This window comes from Rattus norvegicus, chromosome 1 (genome assembly GCF_021556685.1).
Source record: "Rattus norvegicus strain SHRSP/BbbUtx chromosome 1, alternate assembly SHRSP_T2T, whole genome shotgun sequence".
In the NCBI taxonomy this organism is placed as follows: Eukaryota; Metazoa; Chordata; class Mammalia; order Rodentia; family Muridae; genus Rattus; species Rattus norvegicus.
Window position 1 is genome coordinate 12,008,549 of NC_141534.1, and position 22,000 is coordinate 12,030,548.

General features: G+C 36.4%; 1 long non-coding RNA gene across 2 annotated transcripts in view; it reads right to left on the minus strand.

The window, feature by feature from the left end:
* Positions 1-22,000, minus strand: part of LOC102552459 (uncharacterized) — a 63,818-nt gene that overhangs the window by 20,020 nt on the left and 21,798 nt on the right. Inside the window, exon 2 of one of the 2 annotated variants that reach the window (XR_015644660.1) lies at positions 10,681-10,765. The exons of the other annotated variant lie outside the window; for it this stretch is intronic. This is a non-coding gene — a long non-coding RNA (uncharacterized LOC102552459). The remainder of the gene's footprint in view (positions 1-10,680; positions 10,766-22,000) is intronic. 2 annotated transcript variants of the gene reach the window in all.

The following is a 22,000-nucleotide window of genomic DNA, read 5'->3' on the forward strand; positions in this document are numbered from 1 at the left end:
CCCAACATATAACAAAGACACATGCTCCACTATGTTCACAGCAGCCTTATTTATAATATCCAGAAGCTGGAAAGAACCCAGATGCCCTTCAACAGAGGAATGGATACAGAAAATGTGGTACATCTACACAATGAAATACTACTCAGCTATGACAATAAACCATGACTTTATGAAATTCATAGGCAAATGGATGGAACTGGAAAATATTATCCTGAGTGAGGTCACCCAATCACAGAAAAAGACACATGGTATGCACTCATTGATAAATGGCTATTAGCCCAAATGCTCGAATTACCCTAGATGCACAGAACACATGAAACTCAAGAAAGATGACCAAAATGCAGATGCTTCACTCCTTCTTTAAAAGGGGAACAAGAATATCCTTTGGAGGGGATAGGGGGGCAAAGTTTAGAACAGAGGCAGAAGGAATACCCATTCAGAGCCTGCCCTACATGTGGCCCATACATATACAGCCACCAAACTAGATAAGATGGATGAAGCAAAGAAGTGCAGGCTGACAGGAACCGGATGTAGATATCTCCTGCGAGACAAACCCAGAATACAGCAAATACATAGGCGAATGCCATCATTAAACCACTGAACTAAGAATGGGATCTTCGTTGAAGGAATCTTAGAAAGGACTGAAAGAGCTTGAAGGGGCTTGAGACCCCATATGAACAAAATGCCAACCACCCAGAGCTTCCAGGGACTAAGCCACTACCCAAAGACTATACATGAACTGACCCTCGGCTTCAACCTCATAGGTAGCAATGAATAGCCTAGTAAGGGCACCAGAGGAAGGGGAAGCCCTTGGTCCTGCCAAGACTGAACCTCCAGTGAAAGTGATTGTTGGGGGTAGGGCAGTAATGGGAGGAGGATGGGGAGGGCAACACCATATAGAAGGGAGGAGGAGGGGCTAAGGGGTTGTTGGCCTGGAAAGGGAATAACAATTGAAATGTAAATAGAAATACCCAAGTTAATAAAGAAGAAAAAGAAATTAAAAAATAAATAAAAAGGGATGTACAGATTCAATGTAATCCCTATCAAAATTCCAATCTACTTCTTCATAGTGTTAGACAGAACAATTTGCAAATTCATCTGGAATAACAAAAACCCAGGATTGCTAAAACTATTCTCAACAATAAAAGGACTTCCGGGGGAATCACTATCCCTGAATTCAAGCAGTGTTACAGAGCAATAGTGATAAAAACTGTATGGTATTGGTACAGAGACAGGCAGATAGACCAGTGGGATAGAATTGAAGACCCAGAAATGAACCCACACACCTATGGTCACTTGATTTTTGACAAAGGAGCCAAAACCACCCAATGGATAAAAGACAGCATTTTCAGCAAATGGTCCTGGTTCAACTGGAGGTCAGCATGTAGAAGAATGCAGATTGATCCATCCTTATCACCCTGTACAAAGCTTAAGTCCAAGTGCATTAAGAACCTCCACATCAAACCAGACACAGTCAAACTAATAGAAGAAAAAGTGGGGAAGAGTGTCGAACACATGGGCACTGGAAAAAAATTCCTAAACAAAACACCAATGGCTTGTGCTCTAAGATCAAGAATCGACAAATGGGATCTCTTAAAGTTACAAAGCTTCTGTAAGGCAAAGGACACTGTGGTTAGGACAAAACTGCAACCAATGGATTGGGAAAAGATCTTTACCAATCCTACAACTGATAGAGGGCTATATCCAAAATATACAAAGAACTCATGAAGTTAGACTGCAGGGAGACAAATAACCCTATTAAAAATGGGGTTCAGAGCTAAACAAAGAATTCACAGGTGGGGAATATCGAGTGACTGAGAAATACCTAAAGAAATTTTCAACATCTTTAGTCATAAGGGAAATGCAAATCAAAACAACCCTGAGATTCTTCCTCACAGCAGTCAAAATGGCTAAGATCAAAAACTCTGGTGTCACCAGTGGAATGGGTAGCCCTTGGCCCTGCCAAGCTGGACCCCCAGTGAAAGGGATTCTTTGGGGGGGAGGGTGATAATGGGCGGAGGATGGGGAGGGGAACACCTATAGAAAAGGGGAGGGGGAGGGGCTAAGGGGTTGTTGGCCTGGAAACCGGGAAAGGGAATAACTTTTGAAATGTAAATAAGAAATACCCAATTTAATAAAGATGGAAAAAAAGACAAAAGATATTATTGAACTTTATTTACTAAGCACAACATGCTCCAGGTTCATCTCTCTTTTTCTTTTTCCATAACTGATTTTTGATGAATTTTCTAAACTGCATTAATTTTTGCAACTGCTTTGAATTGGCTGCGACTATATGTTATCTGTATCAAACTTAATATTTATATAACCATCATTTATTTTTGTGCATGCAATAAAGAGATCATGTTCATATTTTACATGGGAAACTACTATTGCACAAAATAGAATGTGAACAAATTTAGGGCACTCAACGAATATTATTAAATTTGAATAGTGTTATTGCTTCTTTGTTCCGAACCTGAGGGTATCTTTCTGTTTGCTGTAAAAGATATTAGCAAGTATTAGAAGGATGTCAAGGGACAACACCAAATGAAGACTTTACTAAAAGCCTGCACTAGAAATAGAGCTGGAATTTTGTACTTTTTATTCTTTTGGTGCATTGCTTGAAATACTTGCAAAAAATACTGTTTCATTATTTTTTTAGTTTATTTGTTTCTACTGAAGTCATATTCCTATGATTATGATACCCCAGTTGGTTTCTTTGGAAATTATAATGATATTAGAAACTGATTATGACTTCTTAATGAGACGTGCGGTTGGACCAGGCTAAATACACAAGCAATAAAAAGAATGTGTTTTCAAGCAAAATCTTGAGTACTATTAAAGAACAAAGAGAATGGGAAACAAGGAAATGCAAAGATACAAATAAAAATAATAAGCAATTATGTTATGACTACCAATACCCCCTGCTGCTCCCATCAATGCCTCTGCTTCTGTTTTCTCTTCCAAATAATTATGCTTATCTGGGAAATATATCCGGCATACTCCAAAACACTGTAGCTGCTTTCCTGTGGTAATTAATCCCTTCTCTTTTAACCATACGACTTCACTGTATTTTTAAACACCATACATAAGATTTTATTCAGGGTCAATCTAAAAGCGCGTAAGTAATTTCGAGAGTTCAAAATTCAGAAAGATTCCTATTTCCGCAATGAAAAGTCCTGTAGAAAATAGAAGGGTGTGCTTCGTAAGGCATTTGTTTATTATAAACAGTTCTCAAAAGTTGTTCTACTGTCTCTAAAATGAACACACAAACGTTATCTAGTACATAGATTATAAAGAGCCAGTGAACCCAGAAATCTGATTTTGACTTCTGCCTATGACAAGGGAACCACATTCATGAAATTTCAACAGTATCATGCTTAAACAATAACTCAATAAACACAACACCAATTGACAGTACAATGTCAATGGGAGAAATCTCAATGAGTTTCACCCACAGAAGAGCTATAAGCAACTAATGACAGAGAGAGGGAAACTTAGTCCCACTCAGGGATGACTAACCTAATTAATTATCCAACAACAAGTTGTCAGCCCCAAACTATACACATACAAGAAACTTATCAGGCTGTATTTACATATTTATTTCTTTACATAAACAAGTCTACTTCTTTCTGTTGCTTTTCCCTGCTCCTGTGACACTTTTCTTCCCATCCCATTGCCTTGTCCAGCCTCAAAATGAGGTTTTTTAACTTGTATTATTATTTCTCTTTTCTCCTGTTTGTTGTCTCTGGAAGGTAAATATTTACTTATATAACACTCAGTAGCATAGTCTGACCACCACTCTCCTATACCACTAGTTCCTACACTGTAGATGTGAGATAACGAAGATGGCACTAAGGAAATACTAACTCAAAATCAAATGTGTGATGAATCTAATCTGCTTCCAGCAGTATCATTTATGGTTTATATCAAATGATTTTCATGTAGCTTGGGTTTCATCAGTCACTATGTACACTGGAGCCAGGGCATACTGTGTAGTAGACGATAATGCTGCCTGACATACCATAGCTGAGATTAGAGAGGATTGTATATTACTAACTACAGTGAAGTTACTGTACACACAAGGTTTTATGTGTTCATAAAACTATAATGCTTATTTTTATGGGAAAATGAGGCTTTTAAATTCTTCACTCCATTTTTAGCAGGTAAATATTAAATTAATATCTAAGGGTTGTACTGTTTTAGAATTATTAGTTTGAAAGTAGATGTTTTGATTGATGACAAGTTTCATAAAAATATTGGTAAATGACTTTTGACTTGTTGTTACTGTCTGATTTCCAGTAATTAGACAAATTTGGGCATGACAGGCTATGGAATGGTACAGTGTAGAATTATCAGAATCAATTAATAATTGCAAACATTTTTCACCTTTGAATAATGTTTAAAATGCTCCCCATTGTAAAGTATCAAACATTCAGCCGAGGTGTAATACCTGGGCTGGTGGGTGGTCTCAATGCCTAATAGATGTTGTGGCTCTGATTCTGAGCCCCTACTTGGAAGATCACAATTGTCCAAAATTCTCATTCCGTGACATTTCCTGCTGTCTTCTGACATTCACAGATGCCATGTATGTAAGTAGTACACAAGCACACATTTAGGCAAAAATACACGTAAGTTAAATGAATAATAAAAATAAATAAATGCAACAATATACTCTATGCATTTTGAATACCTTATATGAAGTTAAATATACATTCCTCATCATATTATATATAAATTAATTATCAGCTTTAATAAACAGAACTCTATGTACAGCAAAGTATTGTTTTAAAATAATGTTTTTATGATGTATCATCTATTTTTGACATAGCTTTCTTTCCATATTTATTCAAGAGAACTAGTAAAAAATGTGTAGGTGAGAAGAGATTGTGTGTGAAAAAAATTAAGAAGCCTTGTTGGAGATGATTCCAGAAGAAGAAAAAGATGTCTATGTACACTTACATGTTGTTGTTGTTTTTTAATTTTTAAGTTTAGTGTGTTAAATTTTTTTTAAGTTACTTATTTCCCCTTTCCCTTTCTTACCTCCGAAGCCTCCAAGATACTTGTCCTTGTTCTCTTTTAAGAATACATTTCCCCTTATTGTCTTTTTAAAATTTGAGTATGTGTCATGTGCCTATGTATAGACATGTTCACTCTAGCACAGGTGCCATTCAAACCAGACACATGAAATACCCTTGACTTGGAGTTACAGCTTGTCATGAGATCCCTTTGATGGTTCTGGGAAATGCAGTTTTGTCCATTTAAGAAAAGGTTATGTTGGTACTTTTTGAGCCAAGCCTCTAGTTCTCACATTTTTTTTTTGCTTTTAAAAATACTAAAGTCCCAGGAATATATGAAAATCGGTAAGAGTACTAGCTGCATGGGATATCGAACCTGAAATGGTCACCTCCTGAAACCAGGCAAGACTTCCAATGGAAGGATGTGGACACCAAACCAAACACAAAACCTAAGATACACAATTTGTCCTGACTATGCGATATGCAGAGATAACAATGGAGCAAAGATAACTGGTAGGGAGGGAGTAGACAACAAATAACTAGTCCAACTGGAGCACCATCCCAGGAGAGAGCCAACCCCTGATAATATTTATGATATTCTTTTATACTTGCAGATAGGAGTCTAGCATAGCTTTCCTCTGAGAGGCTTCACCCAACCCCTGATTGAAATATTAGGCAGAGCGAGGGGGGTGTTGTGGAAGAACGGGAGGAAGAATTGAAGGAGACTGAGACATAAAGGAGAACATACAGAATCAACACATCTGGGTCCTTAGGGATGTACAGAAACTGAATTCCAAACCAACAGGCATGCCCGGAATGGACCTAGGCCTCTTACATACTGTAACAGGTTTGCAGCTTGGTCTGGATCAGGGGCTGTCTCTGACTCTGTTGCCTGCCTTTAGATTGCTTTCCTCTATCTGGTCTGCCTTAGATAGAAAATGAGCTTACTCCTAACCACGATATGCCAAGGCATCTGGATATCCATGGGCGGTCTCTTCTCTGAAAATAAAAGAGGAGATGGGGGAAGCCTGTGTGAGAGGAGGAAACTGGGAGAAGAGAAAACTGAGGTAAATGAATTCATTAGTTAAAAAGAAACAAACAAATAAACAAAACCATTGAATTCTCCTCTTTCCCTATGATGTCTATTGCTCTGCTTAGTTGACACCAAGTTTCTATGTTTTTTTTTTATTTTTAATAAACAAACACACATTTCAAGGATACCTCACACACAGGAAACCTACAGTGAACCCTTTCTCATGACATGAGAGACACAAAGGTTTTGAAAGAATCATATGTCTTGGGAATTTGTAAGGAACATGATCATACTGGCTGAAGCCCTGCACCACATGCTGAATGATAAATATATCGGTACCTACGGAGAAACCAGTGCTACCCAGGTCTCCACTGAAGAGTACAGTTCCAAGTTATTTTTACTCTACTACCAAAATCATGCTAAAAATTTCCAACGAGCAGGAAGCATATGGATAAAATACTCAGGAAAAAAAAAACCTAGACTTCACTAATTCACACGTCTGTTACAGTACAAGAAACACTTTTGGTTTAGATCACCCAACTTTGGGCTGGTCCTACCACATCTGGAGTTCCAAGTTACCAACTAATAGAAAAGTAATCAAATCCCGTGTTATCAACCAAATAAAAAGTCAGGTTCTATAGACTTCCTTCTCAGCCTCATTTCCTTTAACCCAATCCTACCCCATTTTAAGAAGTGCTCCCTGACATTAGTGTAGCCTGGCATATTGAGATGAATTTAATTAATATCCCCAGGTTAATATCAGCCTCGAACTTCCTTCAATGGAGACAAGTTTCAGATTACTACAGTCAAAACTTTCTGATTAGTCTCAATCTCACCAAACCTTTCCCTAAATATTTGCCTAATTATTTCTTTAAAACTTTATTTTTCTCCTAGCTTATCTATTAAAAAGATTTATAGCTATTTTAAATCTACATATTCTTTTTTCACACATAGAAATATACTATAAAGGAAGAAGTTAGTTATTTTTTCTTTACTTCTTTTTTTGAAGAAGTGATATTTTTCACTTAACCTGGTGTGCTCTGTGTAAATCTACATTTTCTTTAAACTTCATCAACCACGTCTTGGGTGCTTCTATAACTTGACAGTTATAAACGGTGTCACAGTAAACACGATGTTATCTCAATTATCTAATGATTTTTGAATCTATCAAGTGGCATACCTGGATTATACAGTAGTTCAGTCTTTACATTTTCATCAGAAATAGTAGGAGGACTGTTTCTAGGAACCCCAAGAACTTTCTTGATAGACTTTAAGGCCTCTGCTATGGATTGGATATAAGCTGGTCAAAATAACATGGCTTGGGGATATACGAGCCCTAGAGAAGAGACCGTGGGTGTTATTTTTCTATATGATCATTAAAAATAACATTTGCTTTCTAAATATGAGTGTGTGTTTGCATGTGTTTGTGTGGGTCTGTTGGTAGGAGTATGTAGGAGTATGGATAGTTGAGTGTATGGTTTTTGGTGTGTACATATATCGGGTCTATGTGTGTGCTACTCCCAATCTTATTATAGTGAGGACTGAATAATATAGAGGCACGCTGTTAATCAAATTGTTAAATAAGAAATTTAAGTGCTCAAGACATAAACGGGACATCTATAGCTATTCTTCTCGAACTTACACCTCAGGGAACACATTGGCAGGAGGGCGAGGAAGTGCTATGCAGTACTGTTTTTCAGACACGATATGGCTATGGTAAGTTTTCAGGCATTTCTAGCTACCAACAAGGGTATATTCATTATAGTAGATGTTCGAACATTTTTTGAATTGTGATTTTGTGGTCAGTGCCTTCGGGATATTCTTGTTAAACTGATGCAAACAAGTCTTAGATAGATACTTTGATTCATTAAAAGTATAATAGCTGTTACAGTGCAAAAATAACGAGAATTGCAAAATGATTGAAAAAAAGAAGAGTCTAGCGCAATACATAAATCCAGAATACTATAAGCTAATAATATACATCGAAAGCTGATAAACATTTCAGTCTGTTGTCCCAGCAGTCTGGTCACCCTGGAGCTACTATTTCTCTGGAGTAGTAAAGTGAGCAGCTGTTAGTCAGATGAGTGACGTAAAATATCTTCACCTCATCATCGAAACAAGTTTCTCCAAAATTGGATTTTTGTAAGAAGCAACAATACTTCCAAGCATTCTCTGGGATCTTATTCAAAATCTTGTATATAACCACTGGCATGATAGTTGCCAACCTATCTGAAAGCATATTAACCCTTTTAGAACACACTACACCCATAAGCAGCTAACTATGCAACCTGGCTAGAACTGGCTCTGTTTGCGCCAGCTTTAAATGAGAATTAAAGAGGAAAGTACTTCTAAGCACGATAATAGTTTTAAAATAGTCTTTTCTGATACTACGTGGCAGAAAACTTACTCCAGACTTACTTTCTTTCTTTCTTTCTTTCTTTCTTTCTTTCTTTCTTTCTTTCTTTCTTTCTTTCTTCCTTTCTCTCTCTCTTTCTTCTTTTTTTAATTTTATCTTACCTTATCTTTCAACCAGATGATATGTGAACAGCCACTAATGTGGCAGAAATTAAATTGGGCCTGGAAATAATTTTAGGCATGCCAACTTTTTGAGTATTTAGGTTGCAATGCTGACTGGTATTACTGGAAAAAACAGTACCTATGAAATATTAGCATATGAGCAGCGATGGGCTTTTACAGGATGTGATCATTTGCCTGAAAATATTAATTAGATTGAAATAAATGTCTTCTTTGGAAATCATTTGTCTCATGATATAATTCAGTACTTTCTTTCTTAGACTTTTACCTGTTCCTGTAAATTGAGATAATTAATTTGAAGAATAAAAAATTGAAAATCAAGTGAAAAATACTAAAAAGCACCCCACTACTATTTTATTGTTTATTAGCTTTAATTACCCTTATTATTATTATTGTCACCAAAACATTATAAATAGGACATGAAAGAGACAGTGATTAAGGAAAGGTATTTCATGACATCCACCAGACTCTGTTCTTGGGTCATGTGATTTATCTGCCTATTTCTCCAGTTGTTTCCCTTTCTTCTCTTTTTGCTCCGCTGTTCTCACAACTGAGAGTGAATAGAAAGCACCGTTCCTTACAAGACATTAATGATTTAAAGGTCTGTTTTACTTTCCTTATACTCTTTATTTTAGAAGGATCCAAAGGACACAGTGAGAAATATTTATTTTGGAAGCTCTTTCTTGTAGTTTCGTGTAGACTGACAAGCTCTAAAAAATAAGACCACACTTGGGCATCTACAAACACCCATAATGCATATGCACTTTTTATATAAAAGAGAATAAGATGCTTAGTAATAATCATATGCATATGGTACTTATTATTATGCATTAACAATAAAATATCAGTCTATGAATGGACCAGCTGATTTTGAGTTTTGCCTCTGTTCCAAGAGGAAAACTAAAAAATAACCAGTGCAACATAGTCTCCAGGGAAAGTCTACTGAAATTTTTGAACAGTACCGGTTTTATTCATGAAATTTTTTGTTTTATTTTGTTCTCAGAATAAGAACTGTGGGGTTGGACACAGTAAGTTTATTTCATCACTTTTAATGCAAAGATTATTACCGTGATTTACATATCTCACTAGGAGCCGGAAGCTTCCTGCTGTGGCTTTTCCCACCAATGTGCTACAAATTAACAACCAGGCTACATTAAAACAAATGAAAAACAAAAGTTAATTCTTTACAATGTAAGAAAATATTCTGCCTTTGAGACTATAAAATTCCCTCAAAATTATTCCCAGAAAAAAGAAAAGAGAATTTTTTTTGTGCAAATTACATTAATGTTTTAGACTCATACAAAAGAATGCCATCATTCTCAAGAAAATGTAGTCGAACCAATATTGATCATCAGAAATGAAATCATTGATGGTGAGGCTGTGAACTAAACCAAAGTTTCAAGAGAAAACACTTGATACCGGTAATACTTCTCAAACCACTAAGGTCTTAATAACCTAACAGTAGTTATGCGAGCGATGAAGGTTTTTCCATAATCTGTAATCTCTATTTATACCATCAGTTCCTGGTAAGCTTGTAGTTAGATGATTTAATGTAGATCACCCTAAATCAAGACAAGGAAATATCACTTCTAGAAACTATGATATTATTCATTAGGCACCAGAGACATAATGATGATTTTTTTATGTCTCTTACTTCCTTTTGAAGCAGATCAATTTTACCCTGCACATTTATATTTAAATAAATTAAATTGCATGTCAAATGAAGTTAGCATATTTCTTTGAACTATAAAACACCTTCGAAAAGACTTTTTCGGATGTCATTAATGTTTCTCATCATAAAATAAATATACTGGTCCTAAAATGATCTCTCTATAAAGTGACTATGAAGTCACCAAAGCAAAAAGTTGTTATAACTCGGTTTAAATAACGTATCCCAGTTATTTCAGTAATTAATGAACTTAATTCAGACCAGATGCATCTTAACTTTTACACAAGTTTATTGTGTTCCTGGTAGAATAACAGAATTTCATTAATTTATATCCAATTTTAGGTATCTTCTATAAAAAGTAAAGAGTGAAATAATAAAATGAAATATGTTTTATGGGAAAACTGCTAATTAAGATCAAAGTATACCTTTGATGGAATTGTCTTCTGGCACATAATGGTGGACATCCTTCCTTAACAGTTATTCCTTCTCTCAGCTCACAGATGCCTCTATCTGAGGAATGACACATAGCTTCCATTAGTGTGTAGGATCAGTTTCCTCTCTCTTGATATAGCCTGTTCAGTCAGCACATGAGATTCCTGAAATGCTTTTCTATGCTAATGAGGCATTCTGCATAAGCCCTGAGCAATGACCTCTGCCCATCCTGGATGTCTCTACCCTCAGTCCCCCAAAATACTAAAAGCCTTCGATCACCCTAAGTAAAGTTAATCTGCTAACTGACAAGAGTCCCAGTATGCTCATTCTCCATACATACACATACCATACATGCACACTGTGCTTCTGAATCCCCTGTTCTACATCTCTGCTCCCACCACCCTCGGAGATAGAATCAGCAGATGATGTATGAGATGAAGGAGACACACGAGTAAGCACAAATAATACTCAGGAAACACTAGGTTTTAAAAGAAAGATTGAAATAGTTTTTATAACATTTAACTACTGTACATAATCATGTATTTATTGCTAACTGACATACAGATTAACTTATTTCCTATTGATGAAAGTCAACCAAGCAAAAGAAAAGCATTCTTACAATTTCCTTAGTGTCCTATAATACAAATATATTCACTAGACATTAAGCTATATTACATAAAGTGTATTACATGGACTTTTATGTATTTAAACAAAATTCATTTAAGAAGTCACTAAATCAGTTCAATATCTCCACTGTGTTTAAAATACGTTCCATAAAATTATAGTTTTATCTACATTAAAGCTATTTTTTTATTAACGAGTATTTCTTATATATATTTCGAGTGTTATTCCCTTTCCCAGTTTCCGGGGAAACATCCCCCTCCCCTCTCCCCTTCTTTATGGGTGTTCCTCTCCCCATCCTCCCCCCCTTGCCGCCCTCCCCCCAACAATCTAGTTCACTGGGGGTTCAGTCTTAGCAGGACCCAGGGCTTCCCCTTCCACTGGTGCTCTTACTAGGATACTCATTGCTACCTATGAGGTCAGAGTCCAGGGTCAGTCCATGTATAGTCTTTAGGTAGTGGCTTAGTCCCTGGAAGCTCCGGTTGCTTGGCATTGTTGTACATATGGGGTCTCGAGCCCCTTCAAGCTCTTGCATTTCTTTCTCTGATTCCTTCAACGGGGGTCCTATTCTCAGTTCAGTGGTTTGCTGCTGGCATATGCCTCTGTGTTTGCTGTATTCTGGCTGTGTCTCTCAGGAGCGATCTACAGATCTACAACCGGCTCCTGTCGGCCTGCACTTCTTTGCTTCATCCATCTTGTCTAATTGGATGGCTGTATATGCATGGGCCACATGTAGGGCAAGCTCTGAATGGGTGTTCCTTCTGTGTCTGTTTTAATCTTTGCCTCTCTATTCCCTGCCAAGGGTATTCTTGTTCCCCTTTTAAAGAAGGAGTGAAGCATTCACATTTTGATCATCCGTCTTGAGATTCATTTGTTCTATGCATCTAGGGTAATTCAAGCATTTGGGCTAATAGCCACTTATCAATGAGTGCATACCATGTGTGTTTTTCTGTGATTGGGTTACCTCACTCAGGATGATATTTTCCAGTTCCGACCATTTGCCTACGAATTTCATAAAGTAATTGTTTTTGATAGCTGAGTAATATTTCATTGTGTAGATGTACCACATTTTCTGTATACATTCCTCTGTTGAAGGGCATCTGGGTTCTTTCCAGCTTCTGGCTATTATAAATAAGGCTGCGATGAACATAGTGGAGCACGTGTCTTTTTTATATGTTGGGGCATCTTTTGGGTATATGCCCAAGAGAGGTATAGCTGGATCATCAGGCAGTTCAATGTCCAATTTTCTGAGGAACCTCCAGACTGATTTCCAGAATGGTTGTACCATTCTGCAATCCCACCAACAATGGAGGAGTGTTCCTCTTTCTCCGCATCCTCGCCAGTATCTGCTGTCACCTGAGTTTTTGATCTTAGTCATTCTCACTGGTGTGAGGTGAAATCTCAGGGTTGTTTTGATTTGCATTTCCCTTATGACTAAAGATGTTGAACATTTCTTTAGGTGTTTCTCAGCCATTCGGCATTCCTCAGCTGTGAATTCTTTGTTTAGCTCTGAACCCCATTTTTTCATAGGGTTATTTGTCTCCCTGCGGTCTAAGTTCTTGAGTTCTTTGTATATTTTGGATATAAGGCCTCTATCTGTTGTAGGATTGGTCAAGATCTTTTCCCAATCTGTTGGTTGCCATTTTGTCCTAACCACAGTGTCCTTTGCCTTACAGAAGCGTTGCAGTTTTATGACATCCCATTTGTCGATTCTTGATCTTAGAGCATAAGCCATTGGTGTTTTGTTCAGGAAATTTTTTCCAGTGCCCATGTGTTCCAGATGCTTCCCTAGTTTTTCTTCTATTAGTTTGAGTGTATCTGGTTTGATGTGGAGGTCCTTGATCCACTTGGACTTAAGCTTTGTACAGGGTGATAAGCATGGATCGATCTGCATTCTTCTACATGTTGCCCTCCAGTTGAACCAGCACCATTTGCTAAAAATGCTATCTTTTTTCCATTTGATGGTTTTGGCTCCTTTGTCAAAAATCAAGTGCCCATAAGTCTGTGGGTTCATTTCTGGGTCTTCAATTCTGTTCCATTTGTCTATCTGTCTGTCTCTGTAACAATACCATGCAGTTTTTATCACTATTGCTCTGTAATACTGCTTTGTTCAGGGATAGTGATTCCCCCTGAAGTCCTTTTATTGCTGAGGATAGTTTTAGCTATCCTGGGTTTTTTGTTATTCCAGATGAATTTGCAAATTGTTCTGTCTAACTCTTTGAAGAATTGGATTGGTATTTTGATGGGGATTGCATTGAATCTGTAGATCGCTTTTGGTAAAATGGCCATTTTTACTATATTAATCCTGCCAATCCATGAGCATGGGAGATCTTTCCATCTTCTGAGGACTTCTTCAATTTCTTTCTTCAGAGTCTTGAAGTTCTTATTGTACAAATCTTTTACTTGCTTGGTTAAAGTCACACCGAGGTACTTTATATTGTTTGGGTCTATTATGAAGGGTGTCATTTCCCTAATTTCTTTCTCGGCTTGATTCTCTTTTGTGTAGAGGAAGGCTACTGATTTATTTGAGTTAATTTTATACCCAGCCACTTTGCTGAAGTTGTTTATCAGCTTTAGTAGTTCTCTGGTGGAACTCTTGGTATCACTTAAATATACTATCATATCATCTGCAAATAGTGATATTTTGACTTCTTCTTTTCTGATCTGTATCCCCTTGACCTCCTTTTGTTGTGTGATTGCTCTGGCTAGAACTTCAAGAACTATATTGAATAAGTAGGGAGAGCGTGGGCAGCCTTGTCTAGTCCCTGATTTTAGTGGGATTGCTTCAAGTTTCTCTCAATTTGGTTTAATGTTAGCAACTGGTTTGCTGTATATGGCTTTTACTATGTTTAGGTATGGGCCTTGAATTCCTATTCTTTCCAGGACTTTTATCATGAAGGGGTGTTGAATTTTGTCAAATGCTTTCTCAGCATCTAATGAAATGATCATGTGGTTTTGTTCTTTCAGTTTGTTTATATAATGGATCACGTTGATGGTTTTCCGTATATTAAACCATCCCTGCATGCCTGGGATGAAGCCTACTTGATCATGGTGGATGATTGTTTTGATGTGCTCTTGGATTCGGTTTGCCAGAATTTTATTGAGTATTTTTGCGTCGATATTCATAAGGGAAATTGGTCTGAAGTTCTCTTTCTTTGTTGGGTCTTTGTGTGAAAGCTATTAATTCTAAGTGAGTATGATGGAATTTTCCTGGAAGACCAACACAGAGGAGGCTGAGAAGAAATGTGCGTTTCTGTGCCATATAGGATATTTTTATTTCATAAAATATTAAATATACAAAATTACATGGAGGCATAAAAAATAACTATGAATTCCATTCTCTCAATACTCATAAGATTTATATATCACATAATATAGATTTTACCTATGTAAATTATATATTATAGAGAAAATTATCTGTATTATATAGACATATGCATACATATTAGATAAAAATAGAAATAATATATTAATAATATACCTATATGTGTAATCTACATAAAATAGTTACATGTATACATGGGTAAATCTATATTATATAATATAGATATATCTGTATTATAGATAATATATCTAGATAATACAGATATATAATATAGATTTATGTAGATATCTACACAAATGTAGTAATTATGTAGAATTCTATAATTATGTAAGACATAAAAATGATATAAAACGTTAATTAACAAGTTTAAAAATGAAAACAATCCATTTTCATAAAATATACTTGGAAGAATGATTCAGCAAATTATAAAGGAATTTCATAGTTAAAAGAAATGGCAGGAAAAAGTTTCGCAATGTTCTGTGAATAATTGATCAAAATAAACATTATATATCATAAAGCTGGTGAGCGATTTTGAAGAGAACAACTTTAAATTACAGGAGACATGCTTAGCTTCATCCTGTTATTATAATATTATCCGGATATTATAATGATATCTAAGAGAAACAACAACAGAAGCCATGTGCCTGAAGGTACATGGATGGTGCATGATAAAATGTATAGAGCCAAAGCAATGACCTCATTTAAGTCAATTAGAAGAGAAAAACTGTGAACAACTGTAATTGGTCTTTCAATATTTATTAGAAAGATCTCCTCATTGAAATACCATGATACTAGAATCCAAATAAATTAATTGAGAAATGGAAAACAATAGATATAAAACCATTTTGTACAAGATCTTACTTATTCCAAATTTAGAACAAACTCATTATATAGAAAAGCAGAATTGAATAAAAAGCTCTGCGACCATTACATGGTCAATTGGGAAAAAAAAGACTGATCACTTACTTCATGATTTCTACAAATTACTTTAACTTTCATCATAAACATATCTTGGAAGTAAAGTGGTATAATTTTTTTTTCTGTATATAACATCCTCCTTTACAAACTGATAGAAGTAAAGTTTACTAAGTAGGACATAGAAAACACATAATTTGTTTGTTTGTTTGAAGCAGAGTTCATCAGAATATCCTTGGCTGTCATGGAACCCACTTTGTAGTTCAGGATGGCCTCAATTTCACGGAGACCTGACTGCCTCTGTCTCCTCGGTGCTGGGAATAATGGTTTGTGTCACTGCTTCAGCTACCGAAACAGCATTTTTATTTAAAAGTACACCGTGTTCAGTTTCATAATTAAATATAGATGATTTTGATCATCATAACAAACTACTATCAGATTCAGTAAAGAAGCACAGAATGTCACAAGGTATCACTGATGTTATGTCTGGTCTCAAAGAAAGCAGAACACAGAGAAGTCAAAGGTAAACCAATAATAGAGAATTAAAATTTTTTCTTAAATGTTTAAACATGTTAAATACATTTAAACCTGTGTGAAGATGTTCAATAGCTTTACTCTTCTGGGAAAAAAATGTTAACTATAGTCACAGTACAATATCAACATGACTATACCCATGACAAAACCTGAAAGCATACAGTGTGGGAGAAATGGTACCATGTCACCAGACAAAAAGTGGGAAGTTTGAGTGGATTCCAAAACCCTGGTAAATTCTCTTATCTGAGAATTATAGGCGTTTCATCTAGCACAGACTCGGTTCCAGTCCTGGAGCATGTGAACAGGACCCCTCAAATGAGGATTATGACAACTGGTCACATGACACAGAGCAGAGTTCTTCATGCTAATGAGGTGTCTAGATAGATGAGCCGACTCTGAGGGCTTAGACAATGAACTTCCCTTCTTGGATATTCCTTTCTGCAAAAGGTACTTAGTCTCTGGTCCACGCTGATTAAGTCGAATGCATCCATTCTTCATTACCAATAAAGTTTGGACAAGTAAGGACTATCGCTCTCGGGGTTGGGGATTTAGCTCAGTGGTAGAGTGCTTGCCTAGCAAGCGCAAGGCCCTGGGTTCGGTCCCCAGCTCCGAAAAAAAGAAAAAAGGGGAAAAAAAAAGGACTATCGCTCTCATCAAGAACAGTCATCCATTGGGGAAATCCTTGTCATACAGAGCCTCACATTTTAAGTCTCTGACAGAAGGCCCCTCTGCTTTCCAAACATGGAAACTCACTCCTAAGCTAAGTTGGAGTTCCCTCTCACTCTGGCCACAGGCTCATAGCTAGCCCATGGGCCCCCTCTGTTCCCGACCTTTGTGCTGGGTGTCCAGGAGTTAGGGAACTCCAGGTTTGGCCCCAGCCGATCTAGTCTCTCACCTGATCTGGGGTCCCCATCTTAGGTTACATTTGTAGCCTAGCAAGTGCCTCCGGTTTCTCTGCCAGAGTTGCATTCACATACAGCAGAGGTGAGGCAAAACTCAGACAAACAACACATGATTATGAATTACCTGCGTCAATTCCAGAAACACAAGCAAAACATTGAACCTATGCTAGGTTAAGTAGACAGCCAGATTCAATAATTTTTTTCAGATATATATCAAAGACAATTAGTATAAGCTAATAGAACAAGTTGTGTAGTTTTAAATGTTCCTTGAGTATCCTTCTACACCTTGGAGCTGCAAGAGAGCTGGTGTAGTTGGCTTGAGAAGCCAAGGGCTGACTGTACAGATTCTTGTCCTCCTGGAAATGGCCAAAGACTTGAAGAACTTAAGGCAGATTAGTTAGCTACACATTAAACACTGAGGCATAGGAACATATGCTCTTTGCTTTTTCTTCTTTCTATACAAACCTTTAATGAAAGGAATGATATCCAACCATTCTGGAAAGAGTTTCGTAATTCACTCATCTAACAAATCGAAATGCTAACTTTTATATGAAAACTTGTATAAAACCACACTGAACAGAAGATTAAACAGTATGATAAAAAGCAAAAGAAAATAATGAATGTATTCAATGCTAATTACTTTCTTTGGTCTAATGAGCATATTGAATGAAAATAAACCACTTAAAGATCATAGATAGCATATAATGGCATTCCAAGAAAAAGTTAAAGCTTATGCTAAATTTACACATTGGAACAGAAAATAGAGGAGGGACGTCTGTGGGAAATTCAGACAGGGAAGAGGTCCCATTGAGTGCTGGGTTGGAATTTGTTCTTCTCTTCCACTAAGTGGTGTCTTTGTAGGTTAAATATGTTCATTCCACTCAAAGTCCAACCTTTCCTATCTTTCGAAAATCTAGGCTACGCTTACTCTGCCACATGGTATGTTTAATGACTCTTGACTTCAAAACAGTACAGAGTTAAGGTAACAGTTTATGTACAAACTATTATAAATGACCTTTAAAGGGTTAGAATATAACATAAAACAAAGGAGTTTGTTTATATTTATGTCTGTCCCCATGCCCAAAGGACTAGGAGTGGACACAGCATTGCCATCTACAATGTTCTCAACAAGAACAAGACAAGTAAGTTACAGACCTACATAAAGGCAAAAGTAAATCCTAGTGTTTTAAATGGGCTTACGGTTGTGTTCTGGGCTGACATATAGCTATTTTTGGCTATATGTAGTCATATGTGGCTCCTAGGTTGAGCATCCCTTCAACCAAAGGAAAAGGTATCTCAGGTTATTCCAATTCCTGAAATAAATCTTAAGGGTTATTGTTGAAATGAGATAATTCATATGCCGTGATAACAATGCTATCGCCAAGCAATTAACTTCAGACTGTAATGAATCCTTGTTAAGAATAATGGTGAAGGACTGTTCATGAAAAGCTAAACTGTTTCTTTACCTGTTGCTATTCATCTAGAATAGCTTCGGTTATAGATCATTTATTAATATGGGTTATTTTAATGAGTAATTGAAAAATACAGCAATTTCTCACAAAAGCTGTGACATTTTCATTGTAGTTCCTTAGTTAAAAATTGATGAGAAGGACTCAATCAGCGAATAAATTGGTTAGAGATATTTCTGTATTCTCAACCTAGCTCCTTATCTCATGAATCCAACCATTTAAGGTCCTAGCAATGCATATATAAGTATAAAAAGTTAAGGCTTTTCACTTTAATCTGCTTTTTCACTTTTTCAAATGTGCTGGAACCCATTCAAAGTCTGAAGTATCAGGAGTAGAAGAAGTCCACTCAGAGGAAAAGGGGAGGAAAGATGGGGGGAGGTACTCCATGAGGGGACAATTGAGAGAGGGCAGCATTTGGGATATAAGCAAACAAACAAGAAAGGAAAACCTCATGTCTGCAGTGACTTCTGACTTTATCATCATTATCATAATCATTCTTATATATCACCACCATAATCATAATTCATATTAGTATTAGAACATTTAGTAAGTAATGAATTCCAGATAAGGAAACAAAAAGAGTACAATTCAATCTTCCTTAGGGGCTCATGGTTGACTGTTCTAACATACACTCACATTTGACTTCACAGATAAGAAGTCCAATTATGGGGTTGGGGATTTGGCTCAGTGGTAGAGCGCTTGCCTAGCAAGCGCAAGGCCCTGGGTTCGGTCCCCAGCTCCGAAAAAAAGAAGAAAAAGAAATAAAAAAAAAGAAGTCCAATTATTTCCTTGGAGTCTGGGTCACTCACCTAGCATAAGATGTATCTCCTTTTCACTTCAGAAGTTATGCAGAACCCAAGCTTTTTATTAGTATTCTTTTCTGAAATGGAGTTTTCAATCTGTCTCCTGCTGAAAACTTCCCTTGCTTTTGAAATGAGGCTCTGTACCAACCAAGAAGTGTAGGAAGGAGGAGTAAGTGCTCAGTGTAAAAGTGGATTGCTGGAAGTGACTGCCTTCAGCAGAGCCAAATGAAGTTGCTCTCCTAGATCCTATTTACTGGGCATTTACTACCCATGGAAATGAAAAATCAAAAGGAATCAAAAGCAACACTTCCCTCCAGAATCATTTTTAGCCATAAAAACAGGGTGGTATTAGCCTACCAACTATGTGGTATTTCATATTTGAATGCTGTGATTACATTGCAAAAATCTCTGCACAATAATCATAAATAATTAATGTACATGCTCAGACTAAGCCTCTCCCCATGTTTTGCTAATTAATTTCAATTGTCTACAATAGCTATAAGTGAAGTATTCTTGATAAATTTTATTAAAATTTAGTTTTTGTCATCTCAAAGTACAGCACTTTGTTCATCCTTAGAAGCTGACCATCATTACCTTCTATTCTGAGAATATTATTTTTAAGCATTGGAGGTTAGTAATATTCAGTTGTGATAATGAGGTGAAATGGTGCTCAAAATGAGGGATAAAATAATAGTATTAGTAAAAGTAGTGAAGTCAAGTTGAACTTCCTGTTATCGACAAAGAGATTGTTTTCTTCCAATGGACATGTGATTAAACTCTCAAGTAACTGTATTTAAATCTGGAAACTTTTGAGGACAACTGGGTTTATATAGAATTATGTGCCAGGTCTCATATAATAGAATCAATATCTTTGAGACAGTTAACTTCCTAGGTAACCTCTTTGTTTAAAGATATTTGAGAGAAAGCTGTGCGTATGAAGAAGTAGAACTAACTCTGCCTGCAATCTTGAACTTGGAATTCCCAGATACCATGACTATAGGAAATAAATAACTATTATTGAAGCCTGGTTGTCTATGATACTTTGTTGCTTCGGCTCAACCAAACACCTCTGCTAAAGACTTACAATGTTTCAGAAACACAGAAGTTAATCACCTAATTGTATTCACTCTCTAATGATTTAATTTATTCAGCAATAACAGGTTGCTATTACTTCCTGATTATACCTGAAGTAACTGAAATCAGGACTAAATAATTTGCACAAGTTTCCTAAACTAGTTAGTGAAAGAAAGTCTGTCTGAACTCAGTGTATTATATATACTTTTAAGAGTTTATTTGGTTTCAAGTTTTATCCCCATTCCCAGTTTCCTCTCTGAAAACCTCCTATCCCAACCCTTCCCCTCTGCTCCCAGTCCTGCCTCACTTCCCTGGTATTCCGCTATGCTAGGGTCAACAAGCCTTCACAAGATCAAGGGCTTAATAATAGCAACATATCACTATTCAATACATTTGTGGTTTTGACTCTACAGTTAGATTTAAAAACTATAAGAGATGAAGGAACAGCAAATATCTCAAAGGTGCAGCATAAATCAAGAATAGAAAACTCTAGCTGGTAATGTTGAAAATCGCTATAGATTTTAAAGAACAAATTCAAGGGTCATATGAGGGAATCAAAATATATGTCAATTTTGCACATTCATATGTGTGTGTAAAGTAGGCTTGCATTGTTTTTCTTTTGCAATTACTCAACCCATACAAGATATGGAGTACATGTGTAAGGACACAGTAATGAAACAGGAGGTCTGAATATGTAGTTAGCCTGCGTGCTAGCAAGAAAGAGGGGTGCAATCAATGATAGAAGATACTTAACAATTATCTAGGAAGTCAGAAGAAGTTTGAGATATATGTGATATTTAAATTGACCTTGCAAGATGAGGAATCGCTTTTGGAAGATGGGAAGTTTCGTAATTTCGAAACTGAAGTTGTCAGTTGAGGGATAATTAAAATATATTTTTGCTGGGTTTTTATTATCCTGTAATTCCCTGCCTAACACAGATGATGGAGATAAGGATACCATTTACCAAGAAGCTGAATGCGCAGAAACATTATCTATGTACAGCACCTTACAGTGCCCATCCTTATAAAATACACGGAATTTCAGAGTATTTTTATTTAAACAGTAAATTAAGCCTCCTTGTTCATAGATGGATGATAGTAAAACAACATATAATACCACTGTCATTATTTTAATAATTCTATATATTCATAATTACTGAAATTGATATGAATAAGAAAGATGTTACTCACAGTTTATTGTTTTGTACTAATTTGAAATTTTTAGCCATAAGACATTTTTCTCTTTAAAAATTTGACTTAACGTTCCGCTGCATCTGCATTCCTGGAGAGCTTTCAGCACCAGTGACAACCAGGCTTGCCAAAATCTGGGACAATCAGCTCACCATTCTGCCTGTATCCCCACTGGCAAGAACAACCAGATAGCTAAAGGGCAGTAAAAGATAGAGGCCTTTAGAGAGGAAATGAATAAATCACTTAAAGTAATAAGGAAATACAATCAAATGGGCAAAGCAAAAAAAAAAATAAAAATAAAAATAAAACTGTTCAAGACCTGAAAATGTAGATCAAAGCCAAAAAGATGACACCAACTGAAATAATTCTAGAGATAGAAAACCTATGGAAGAGAACAGGAAATACAGATGCACACATCACCAGCTGAATGAGTGTGGAAGAGAGAATCTCAGGAGTAAACTCTACAATCAAAGGAATTG